The following is a 12,490-nucleotide window of genomic DNA, read 5'->3' on the forward strand; positions in this document are numbered from 1 at the left end:
CCTGCTATTTGATACAAGTCTAAAAGATTTTAAAATTCCTGTTTGACTTTGTTCACAAGGCTAGAATAGAAGCAAGGTTTCTACAATAGAGAAAAAAAACTTTTATAATGACAAAACAATTAAGTTGATTTTTACAATTTGACTGAAATATGTCTTTTTCTAATTGCGAAGCTAACAGTAAGTACTATCACCTTCAAAACACGGAAGTCTCCCTTTGAATCATTCTTCCCTTCTCATCACTAGACTTGTCAGGGATTTTGTTAGCATGTATGCAGCAAATGTAAATGTTTAAGCTGGAGCTATGGCGTGGAAAGCATGGTCTGAAGGAGAGAGATATAGAGTCTAGAAACTCCTGTCAATTTGTGTTACATTTTAAAGTTGTAAAGGTAGTTAAGGCACAGGATTTGTCTTAAAAAAATAAGCCAATATTGCCTCTGTACAAGCACACATTCTCACATCTCTTCTAGTTTTCTGTTATGCAGTACAACTTTACAAAAAATATTAGTTGTAAACAGCAAACAACTGGATCAAAAATAGACACTCTTTCCTTCTAAACTTGAGGCAGGATGAGCAGCAAAATTCTTCTCTTTTCTACTTCCAGTATATTCTCACATGGTCCATAATATGATCAGAAGAAGTCCTCTCTCTTCAAGTTTCACAAGTCATGTTTTTCAATACAGAAATTAATTTCTGAACAGAGCAGCAATAAGATTTCCTTTTAAATATATCAAATCCATATATTTTTCTTGAATTGTTGATTTTTTAAATGCCTGAACTTAATGATAATTGATTCCTGGAAGATCTACTTGCTTAGACAGTTTTTTATCATTGATGCTTCAGAGGCCATTTTGCTGTTCTGGCTGCTACCAATATATCATAGACTGCTCTGTACTGGCTGTCCAGTCACATGCTGTTCAACCATTGCCAAAACCATCTTCACATTTTCCACTAATAAAACTGCCATACAGAGAAATTGTCATGTTTATAGTGTTACTAGAAATAATCTTTAAAATTTAGTATATTAAAAAGGCAAAAAAACCAGCACCTTTCAAGATGGCTGAGGCTGTGAAACTCAGATCTCAAGGATATTTTTTCTGTACATTGCTTTTCCTTTTAGACTTTACCATCACTTCATCTTGTACTGAAGAAATTGCTCAACAACAAAGGAAAATTTAGGAGAATTTCTAACTCCTAAAAGAGATTAAAGTATACCCAACCTCAAATCTAACATTTGTTAGAAAGCCAGTTTTACTCAGGTTTTTGCATTCTTCCACCCACAGAAACCACTGTATAAACTGAATTTGGTATTTGTCTGGGAAAAGAAAACCACAAAACCAAAACTGTTAGTGTTTGGAGATCAGGTAGGTGTGCATAATAACTTTTTCTAGTTTCTTTTTTCTAATGATGCATTCTCAGTGGGAAACATAAGATGTGCAGTCTAGGGAAGGTTGCTGAGGGGATGGAAGGGCTCAGTTTGTTGCATTAGACAGTCTCAGTTGTGTGTGTTACCCAGAGAGGGGAGCATGGGGCCTCTACTTGCTTCTGTGGACTACCCAGTGATGCTGAATACTGCATACAGCTCAGAATCAGCACTGAGACTGTTCTCATATCACACCATTATCTCTCTACCATGAAGGTTTTTGCATCTGGTGTGCTTAACCTGAGTTATTTGTATTATTCAAAACCACACTAGCAAGTAGCTCTCAGAAAGATGGTTATGCATTTCCTGCAAAATCTGATGTTTATGGACTACATACAAACTAGCCCAGGTTTCTTTTAAGTGTCTGGCACAGAAAATCCAAGCATGTTGGTGTGGTTGCATGACAAACTGGACTTTAGATCCTGCTAGGATATCCATTAAGTGACAGGATTGTTTTCCTTCACCCGTCACAGAAGATGAAGCCTTGGAGTCCCATAGTTCTTTATTCTCAACAGTGTTGGCATTATGGATCTACTTATACGCAGCAAAAGCAAAATCTTCCCTGTCAAAGAGCCTATGATCAGGACACTTGGTAAAAATTACTCAACTTTAGGCATTCATTCATTCATTCATTCATTCATTCATTCATTCATTCATTCATTCATTCACAGAATATAAAAAGTCATGAAAAAGATAAGAAGTTAGGCATATACCCACATTTCCTCTTAACTGTCTCTTAGTCTTTAATTTCACTGCTTGGTAAACCAACTTGCACCCAGTTCTGGTCTGAGAAAAATAAACTAAGCTTCTGCAATATGCTTTATTTAGCTAGGTGTAACTGCAGTGATATAGTGACAGCCTTAGGTCAAGAGGATTAAACTGAGCAATGCTTACAGCTGCTCATCATACTGTTTCATCCAGGTAGTGGGTGTGCCTTTGGCTGCCTCTTAATCTTAGAAGTAGGAGGTAGGTTAAGCATCCCAACTAGCAACAACACAGGAGGACATCACTCCTAGAGAACCCAAGCCTGAGTTTTAAATCAGGGAAAGTTGTATTTGGAGTTCCATTGAACAGAATTAGTCCTTTTCTTTTAAACACCATGAAATCTAAATGTATTATGCTGAGAAAGAAAAAAAAAAAAAGTATGTGGGGGGGTGGAATTGAAATCTTGCTGTACATACTTGGAATGCAGGAAAAGTGCAGTATTTTTAATGAAAATAGGGTATTAGATGGTGTACTGAGTTCAGTTCTCAGTGTAAAGGCAGAAAAATGAATGTAATCCAGAATTTGAAACACCTTAAATTCCAGGCAAGACTGCATCGTGTGATATTTTCCATAAGGAAAAGAGACAGGGGAAGGCCATGTTTACAAACTTCAAATATGTCAAGAGTTGCTTGTTATTCTCTATGTCCATGGAATCTAATGTAGCAGAGGAAAGGAGAATGTGCAAGAAATAGGTGAGGAATAGTGATCTAAGGGCTCCCAGATCCCCATGTCTCACAGTAAGGAGTGGAAGAGGGGAGGATGATCAAGCTATGAGCCACCCAGATAAGTTAGATGTAAGATGGGTTTTTGTGGGGTTACCTTGGAGGTTATTAAGAGGACTGGTCACTCTGAGGCTGCTGTTTGTTATCTCTGAAGTCGCATCCCACCAATGTCCCCACTTGCACGTGCAGTGAGATCTTCTCTGTCTCACAACTTGACAATCAAAGCTGAGCCACAGTTCTTGCTATCATTAAGTTGTCTAACAGCTAACATGTTAAAACCCTAAGAATTTCACCACTTAAATTCCTTTAATTACTTTAAGATGGCATGATGTTATTTATGAATATTAACGTTACTACTTATGAATGCTAATATGCTGCTACTTATGAATAAGTGCATTACAGTGAGGTTTGCCATAAATTTCCTACCAGATCGGGGGCTTTTTTTTTAAATTTTGGAACTTGTTTCTTGATATCTTTTTGTTCGTAGCTGAGGGTCAACTATACCAGATATTCCTACTATTTTCCCTTCTTTCTTTCTGAGTTTACCAAATATGAGTCAGCCTGGTCTAGAGCTGTACCTGGAGCAGAAAGCTGAAAAGCAGAGTGTATTAACACTCTTCCAATTTGCCTCTCTGGCTGCCAAGCCAAAGCACACGCACAGTTTCCTAGCTTGGAGTACATCCAGAATAAATCTATGACTACACTTATCTGAGCAGATACACATTTCAACATCTAATTCCTTTTTACGAACATCATTCCAAAAACCCTTTCCTCTTTCAGGGTAGGAAGCCTCTGTCTTTATACATGTCTTAGCATCAGTGTTACTAGAGGCAGTGGGGAGCAGCAGCCATTTTGATGGGGAATAATTCTTGTTTTTACTAAGAAAAAGCACCTGCTTCTAATGAAATAAAGTTTTAGCTCTGTATTTTCATTGATAGTTCAAACAATAGCAGAGGTAAGCAGAACAGGATAAGGAAGACTGGCAGTGTAGGTGTGCATTTAAACAGAGTGTGCTGAGAACAACTATGAGAGAGTATTTATGGCCAAGGAGAGCATGTGCTAGGATTATGCAGAAAGGGTAGCAAGTGGTGAGGAAATCTAACATGGACATTTCAGCCACATGGGCTCCTGTTTTACCAGAAAGGGGAAGAAAAAGGCACTTTTATGTGTTCTGGGGAGTCATTTATTTTAATAAATATTCCACCGAAGGTGAAGAGCCAGACAAATGCCTCAATCATGACCTGGGGTTATTGCACTATTTCACTCGACATCATAGACCAGTAAGTCGTTTATTTGGTTCCTCTGTTGTCCATAGCTGATATTTTGGTTTTAGAACTAATGTTTAGCATTTTTATTTATGTACATGTTGTACTTCTAAGCTCTGTTTTGGCTATATCATGTATGGTGGTTTTGGGCAGAAAAACAGAGGTATTTGTTGAGCATGATTTTTGAGCAGAACAACTTCCTGTGGAAGATTCTGTTTTGGCAAGAAATTGGTAGTTTAAAAAATTGCAAAACAAAGCTCCGTCTATAAAACAATAGAATCAATAATTTTTTGAGTCATAATTTTTCAATTTAAATTAATTAAATCTTTTAAATAAGTTGATTGTTGAAATTTATTATTCTGTTGAATTAATTGTTTAAATTGAGCTGGATTGTACTGAATATTCTTGAGATCTTAATTTTTTTCTTGATTTGGCGTGGGAAGAGATTATAAAATCTTGACATTTTTCATGGTGATTAAACTATTTTCTATACAGTTTTAATTTTTAACAGTGTAAGAATATGTCTTAGTATAGATTTCAGATATATGCTGTCAACATTAACTCAATTTTATTGTAAATTTTTATAGCAATTTATTAACTGACACAAATACATTAAGACCATATTGTAAGCCAACCACTGATATAGACAAATTGAGGCTTAAATTCTATCTCAGCTCCTGTTCTCCCCTTCACCTTCCAGCACTACATTAAATGAAATTATTAACATTGATCATATGCAGTTGTAGAAGAAAGTTGCAAGATTTGTAAAGGCCATTATTTCATGTGGTAGCTTAATCGATAGTCCTGCAGACACCCCTAAAGCGTTGTGTCTCCTTCACAGACAAACTTTACTTCTGTCATAAAACTGCCCTTATGTCTGAAGAATAATACTGTCACCCAGTAGTCATCATTTGAGAGCTTTAGGTGATTTTTCAGTTACCTTGGCTCCACCCCAAAACTTGTCTGCGAAATAAAGACTGCAACCCAGCACAAGGAGTGAAAAATAGATTGAATGTACATATGGCAGATTACATTATTGAGGATGTGTGCTTAAGATTAGTAGTAGTAGTAATAGTAGTAGTAGTAGTAGTAGTAGTAGTAGTAGTAGTAGTAGTAGTAGTAGTATTTCCCAAGGATTGATAATTTCCTGGCCAGATAACTTCCTGCAATAATATTGTGATGATAATGGATGACGATGTCATTTTCCTCTAGGTTGTGATGGAGGGATGAACCACCACCATATTTACATCATTAAATACTATTGATAGAAAAGACATTTCACAAATAAAGTTGTGGAGAAATCTGGTACAATCAAAGTACTCCTCCAAATCTGAGTCAGGTTGACCATCTCCTTTTGGCCAAAATGTACTCAAACAGGGCTAAGTACACTCCACAAAGTATATTCTGTTTAACTGCATGACCTTTGCCTTGCTTTGATTCACCATCATTTAGCTATACTTCATTCATGAAGTGAGATAATCTGATTGCCATTCAGCCATTAATGCTGAAGACAAAGTAGAGTTAATTTTTTTTCTTGAAATATCATCTTTTTCCCTGCATTTCTTGCTTTCTCCATAATCCTGATATTTTAAATGCAGCATTATTATGGTAGTTTTTTGCTGTTTTTTACTTTGTTTTTCAAATATACAAATATTTATTATTTCTTTGCCATGGGAAAAAATACCTGCTAACTAGCCAAAAAATACCTGCTAACTAGCCAAATCCATTTTGTGGTATAGCATCTTTTATAACATGATTATTCATATTCTATGGAGTGATAATAAGGACTAGGTAACTGTGTTATCTCTTATAAATAGAAAATATACACAGTTTGACAAAATTCAGCTTATCAAAACAAAGTTAATGAAGTACGAGTGAGTAAATAGGAGAGATAGGAAAGAGGTAGGAAATGATACAAATAATCCTAATGTTTTTCAATACAGACAAAGTAGTGCACGGCTGCAGTCATTTGGTGATGGTAAAGGCTGGTATTGTCCTTTTTCCCAAATTTTCTTAAATGTGGAAGGACATTTTAGGGAGGTATCAGCACAAGTATTTAAGGGATATAAAATATCATTGACAGCCTATGATTAGGACAATTCTTGAAAGAATATCCAAATATGTAAGTGTAGAAGTACACAGGTGTGTATTACATGCATACATATATACACATATATATGTGTCTGTATATATATATAGAGAGAGGCATAAATGTGTAGTATGTAGTTATCTATGTATTTAGTGTGAAACATTCTTCAGTTTGCTGTTGTGAAAATGTCAAGTTTGATCACTCCCTGTCATGTATACATGTTTGTGGCTTACTGGTTAGAAAAAAAAAAAACCAGGTTTTACTTTAATCTGAAAGGTGAGTGATATATGCTTTGTTCTGATTCATTTCATATCCGTGTAAATATAACATGTATTTTAGCTGGAGAATTTTTGTTGTGAGTGAATGGAAAATGATGCATGGAATAGAAGGAACATGGTTTCTTTTTTTTTAGGCAGAAGCTGAACAGACAACATAGATGGTTGGATAAAAAAGCAGTAAAAAAAAGTCTGTTTTATTTTTAAACTGAGCAGATTTAATCTGGAAATCACCAAGGGAAAATAAATAGGGTACATGATAGATGTAATTTTTATAGTGTCATTTTTTTTGACCAGAGTTGCACTTTAGCAGTTCTGCTGACATGACAGATGTTCCAGAGGAGTCTTGCGCCTCACAGAATTTTAACTACAAACCTTTATACTTAACACATATTTCCTAAGGCAAAAAGACACACTACAATCAACACTAACATCATTTAAAACTGCATCAGCCAGAAACTACAGGTCTGTGTCATTTATGATTGCTACCCGTTAATGCAATCCTTTGTTATTGTCCCACCTATTATTTTACCACTTGCCATTATACCACCCATCCCAAGGTGGTATGAATGAAGTTTGTTTTTTCAGTAGAAGTAAAATGAAATTTTATTGTCCTAGAAATGTTATTATCCATATGGCATTGTTTTAAAATCATACAACTTGAGTGATAAGTTCTGTATGGGAAAAAGAACTAGCAATGATACCTAGAGATTAGGAGGGCATAGATTTGCTGCAGTAAGGCCACTAGAATAAATGCAGAGCCTGACATATTATAATTTTAGAGGAATAGCACAGTATGAGAAATGACAGTAGAAAAGTAAAAGAACTGGAAAAAATGGAGAAGAGAAAGTGCCAAGTGAATAGTGGCACTAAATTCAGCAAAGAGTAGTAAAGGAAAAAAAAAACAGATATCCAGAGGAGTGAATAAGCCTTTAGTTATCCATAAGTGGTCCCATTACCAATTTAGAATTCATTACAAGCATTAGCATGGCAGCCATCAGCATCGTTTCTGGAACCTCCCTAAATGCTTTCTTTCATCCTTGTGAAAGCCTCCAAAGCATGGCAATACAGCACACCTGGCGCAGCGCCAGCTCGCAGCTCCTCAGCTGCATAGCAAAAACAGAGTTATGCTACGCGAGGGCAGAAAAAGTGGGGCCGGGCCAACATCCTCTCCTGTCACTGGGATGGGCAGAGGTGGGACAAAGGGTGGTCACGGGGAGGGAGGCTCATTGCTGCGATGGATGTGGGGACAAGCTGTGTTCTTCACCCCTGACCTCCCACTGGCGCCCACTCAGCAGCAGAGTGACAGCAGCGGTCAGGAAGATCTCCAGGGCTTTGGCACAGCAGCCCAGTTTGCTGAAAATCCGTTGTTATCCCAACTGCATTGTGGCTGGATTCCCTCTGCTGCCAGCTGAAGAGTAAGGGAGACTGACCAAATCTCTTGATGTTTTGGGCATCTCTGGTTTCATAATATTTGATAATCTGTGAATTGCTGTTCTCAGTGATGCTAGCTCAGAAAGCAGCAATGGAGATATGTTGAGTTGAGAATGCTTGTCAAATGCTGTTTGCTGGAAAATGCTTTTTTGAGAATGGCTAAACCCTTTCAGAAAGTTCTGCTGAATTTGACTTATTATTTTATTTGATGAAGGTTAAAATATTTTAATGTTTGGTAAATGCTTATTTGTATTTGTCTTAAAAAATTAAGTAAAAAATAGCAATGCAAAATGTGATAATGAGAACATCCAAACCAAAGTGAAAGATATATTTTTAAGTCAGACAAAATGTTTCAGTTTACAAGAAACAACCTTTTTATTTTTTTTTCTAATTTCAGCAGTAAAAGTGGGAGAAATTTTTGAAAAATAGATGATAAAATGGGAACTATGCCTGTAGCTTCTCTGAGGACCACTGGTCTTTCTTGTGTCCTTGGAAGGCATTTCTGCAGTCCTCCAGTACTTGCAACAATATTGTTGTGGCATTTTGTTTTACTCAGGCAGTAGTAAACGTTGCAAATAACTGAGTATCTCTCTCTTAATCAAATATTGAATTTGCCTGGGACACTTAGAGATTAAAAAACATTTACAAAGACAGTTGTATCAATAGAACATCCTTCATGGTGACCCTCAGATTGTCTTCAGGGAAACTATACTAACAGCATAATGTTTTCTGAGAAACATATTGTTTCCCTTGTAAAAAGAAGCAGACAACTTTGTACTTAGCTGAGGTAAGCTGTTGTTACTCTAATGGTCTATTAGGAAGAATTTTTGAAAATTATGATAGTCTCTGAGGCATTTCTGGTGTAAGAACATATGGCATCCTAACACTGATATCCTTGTTATTCAAATGAGAAAAATGTTTTTGTCTGAATTCTGAATCAAATTTTTTCATTTCAAGAAGTGTAGCAAAATTGTTAATGTTGGACATTTTACAGTGCATCACAGAAAGATTGGTCTAATTTCTCTTATATATGCTTTCATATCCCTGGGTCAGACTCACATAACTAGATTCCTTGATTCTGTGAACATTGAAACGTCCTGTGTCCTGATTATGTTTCCTTCTCTTTCATCCAGATCTCCCGATAAATATGAAGAAATGTTTACTGCAAATGCTTCAACTTGCTTCAAAATGCAGCTTAAAATACAGACTTCTTTCTGCTTACCCCTTCTGTATCCATTAGGCACCATTCTTTGACAGTGATGAATTGGATGAGAAATAATACAGGCTTGGTCTTCACTGGCATTTTCATTAAAATATTTTGCCTTTGAAAGTGTGGGAGAAATCAGCAGCTTATTTGGGTGAATCTTAACTGATGTCAGGGAGCAGCTGGTGCAGGCTAAAACATTGGTCTTTTCTTTCTTTTTGCTTTTCATTTCCTCTTGTTGAAGCAGAACAACATTTTTCATAGAACCATAAAATGATTTGTGTTGGAAGAAACCATAAAAATCATCCAGTTCCACCCTACCTGCCTTGGGCAGGGACATTTTCCACTGGACCAGGCTGCTCAAAGGCCCATCCAACCCAGCTTTGAACACTTCTGGGCATGGGACATCCACAACTTCTCTGGACAACCAGTTCCAGTGTCTCACCAACTTCCCAGTAAAAATATTCTTCCTACCATCTAATCTAAACTTACCTCCTTTCAGTTTGAAGTCATTCCCCCTTGTCCAACTACATGCCCACTGTATGCCACTCCAGCTCTCCTGCAGGTCCCCTTTAGGTACTGGAAGGCTGCTCTGTGGTCTCCCCAGAGCATTCCTTTCTCCAGGCTGAGCTAGCAAAGTCCAAGTTTTTGCCTAAAAGACCCTCTAGCAGAACTTAAATGAAAGAGATGGTCTATGAGAGAGCCCTGACTGGACCTGGTCTGTGTTTGGAGCATTACAGTAAGCACAGTGAAAATAGTGGGAGGTCTGGATTTCCAAAGATGATGTAACATACTCAGAGTTAATTGTGGCTAAATGCTGAAGTCAGATAAAATGGTGGGAAGCAGACTTGGGGGTCAGCATAGCAAAGAAATGGGAGGCAAATGCATTCAAACAGGAATGTTTGCAGCGTTGGTGTGAACACCAGTGTTTTACACCACTGGTGTAAACAAGGATGATTTCAGCAGTAATATCATTGTAAGCAAATAGAAATAACGTGGACTTTAGTGAGATCAAAAAAGTATGGTTACAGTAATTAAGTCTTGAACTGGTAAATTTAATGGTGATTATTGTTATTACTGTGACTGTTATTATTATTATTATTATTATTATTACTACTACTACTACTGTTGTTGTTGTTGTTAATGTTTGTCTGGGCAGGCAAAACAGACCAAGCACTGTGTTTGTGGGGAGCAGAACAGCAAGATCTGGATTTTACAAACAGGAGGCAAAACAAAACAGCAAATGTAGTGTCTAAGTACATTTTTAAATACCCCAGTGTGGGAGGCAGCCCTCGGGAGAATCATCCAGGAATGCCATGGGAAACCACGGCTGTGTAAGAAAAGGTATTGTCCCAGGATTCCCACCTTCCCCATGCAAATGAACGTATGTCCATCATATGTTGTACCCTCCCCAGTTCATGACTTTTGCTGGTTGTACTATCCCCCTGTTCTAGAAAGATCTTGTTCTCGGTTCCTCCACTGGTCCCCTTAGATAACCACTGAGGTTAGCCTTCTTATATACCCTGGCCTCTCCCTCAGAGAGGGCTCACAGAGTTTGCTTCCCCCATGTGTGGTTGTGTTCCTATTCCTGTCCGTGTCCTTCATCTCACCTTCAATAAACCCATGTGAATTTCAGCAACCTGAGTGTCCTCCTGTCTCTCTGTGGATTGTACAATTACACTATCTGGGCTTCTGTTGATCACCCAGCAGTGGGTCTCCCTGCGGGACAAGATCCAGGGAAGCCCACACCCCAGTTGTATTTTCCTAGGATGGCATTAGTGTGTTATTGTATACCAAATGAGTCTCAGAGGTGCTATCTACTTGTGAGCTCACTATCATAGCATATTTCCAGCTTGTCCCATCCGTCCTCCATGTGTTTTACATCTGCTGTAGAAACTGAAAGCCTTATTTCAAGCCTGGCCTTATTATTTTTGGATATTGAATTGCCTTAGTTCAGTGTAGAGGCTTTAGTATTTTCACTGTTTATGTGCAAAAGAGGGATTCTAGAGCAGAAAAAAAAACCCCAAAAAATTCATTACTAATTGGGAAAAGTTTATAATCCAACATGTACAAATATCCTATGCAACAACTCAAGTGATAGATAATATAAGGTGTGTAAAACGTATGGAGGTATTTACCACCACCAGTCCAGGACGTGGACAGGTGTCTCCTGGGCAGACAAGGGGGCAGTGATTTTGGAGAAAATGAGAATGTCTATGGTAATTGAGAGCCTGGGAGGAGAGGCTCATCTGAGAAAGGGAGAACAGAGAAGAGAAATAAGAAAGTTTCCTCTGAAGGATGATTCATAAAGCTAACAGACAACCTGCTAGGTCAGCAGGCCTTGGTTCAAATGAAAGAAGAAAAAGCTGAAGTGCCCCTCACTATGTCCCAGCTACTGTTAAGGTGAAGATGTCTTGTGCCCTTAGGCAAGGATACTGAGTCAGAGGGCTGGCCAAAATCCAACAGTTTTGCTTTTTGAAAAATCTCAAAGTTGTTGAGATTGACATGAGATGTCAGCACACACAAGATGAAGACTTTCTGATAGTTATCACTGAAATAATATGATTAATCCATTGGAGAGTGAAATAAGGCTTTTTTAGTGGAGTGGCCTGCACAACACAGTGAGGAGGTGGGTCTGACTCTGTGTGAGTACATTGTGTGAAGGGTATCTCCCGGTGTATCTTGTTCCCTTTAATGCAGCCATCAGCTCTTGGACAGGGTGTTCTTGCATGGTCAAACAGGATCCTTGCTCAGCTCTGCCTCCTCTCCAGTTAATCTCACCAGCACAACAAACCCAGCATTGCTGCCTGTCCTCATCAACATTACTGCTTGTTACTTGCTGTCGTGGGGCTCGTCCAGTGAGCAATCTGTGCCGCTCACAAATGGAGTAGAGGAGAGGTAGAGCAGTACAGCATGGGAAAAGGGAAGCTGGCAGTCTTTTCCTTTTTTGCACTGCTTTTCTCTCAAAATCTCTGTGACTGAGCACAGCTCTTTCCCCCACAGGAATCCCATTATTTCACTTTGAAAATCTGGTCAGTCTGCTCATCATTAGGTTAAATCAGGATTCCCAGTCCTGTGCCTAATGTGTTGTGTGGGGAATTAAGTAATGACACTTAAAATCCCTTCTAATTTTAGTTTAAATTATTCTCTACAATTAAATCTTGCTTTCTTGGCAAAACTATTCTAGATTATTTTAAACAATTAAATTTGCTGCAGACACATATCCCTTGATCCACTGAGCTTCACCCTCCTCTCCCAATCCTGGAGTGACTTGTAACCATGTGTACTCCTTGCCTCCTGAGAGAATATCTCAAGG

General features: G+C 38.0%; 1 long non-coding RNA gene across 1 annotated transcript; it reads left to right on the forward strand.

Annotated features, from left to right (window-relative positions):
• The first annotated feature begins 4,487 nt into the window (after positions 1-4,487).
• Positions 4,488-9,305, forward strand: LOC116183322 (uncharacterized). The gene is made up of 2 exons (XR_004147923.3): positions 4,488-7,954; positions 9,104-9,305. It is a non-coding gene; the product is annotated as an uncharacterized LOC116183322 (long non-coding RNA).
• The last annotated feature ends 3,185 nt before the right edge of the window (positions 9,306-12,490 follow it).

Source organism: Lonchura striata, chromosome 2 (assembly GCF_050655825.1).
Source record: "Lonchura striata isolate lonStrDom1 chromosome 2, ASM5065582v1, whole genome shotgun sequence".
NCBI lineage: Eukaryota > Metazoa > Chordata > Aves > Passeriformes > Estrildidae > Lonchura > Lonchura striata.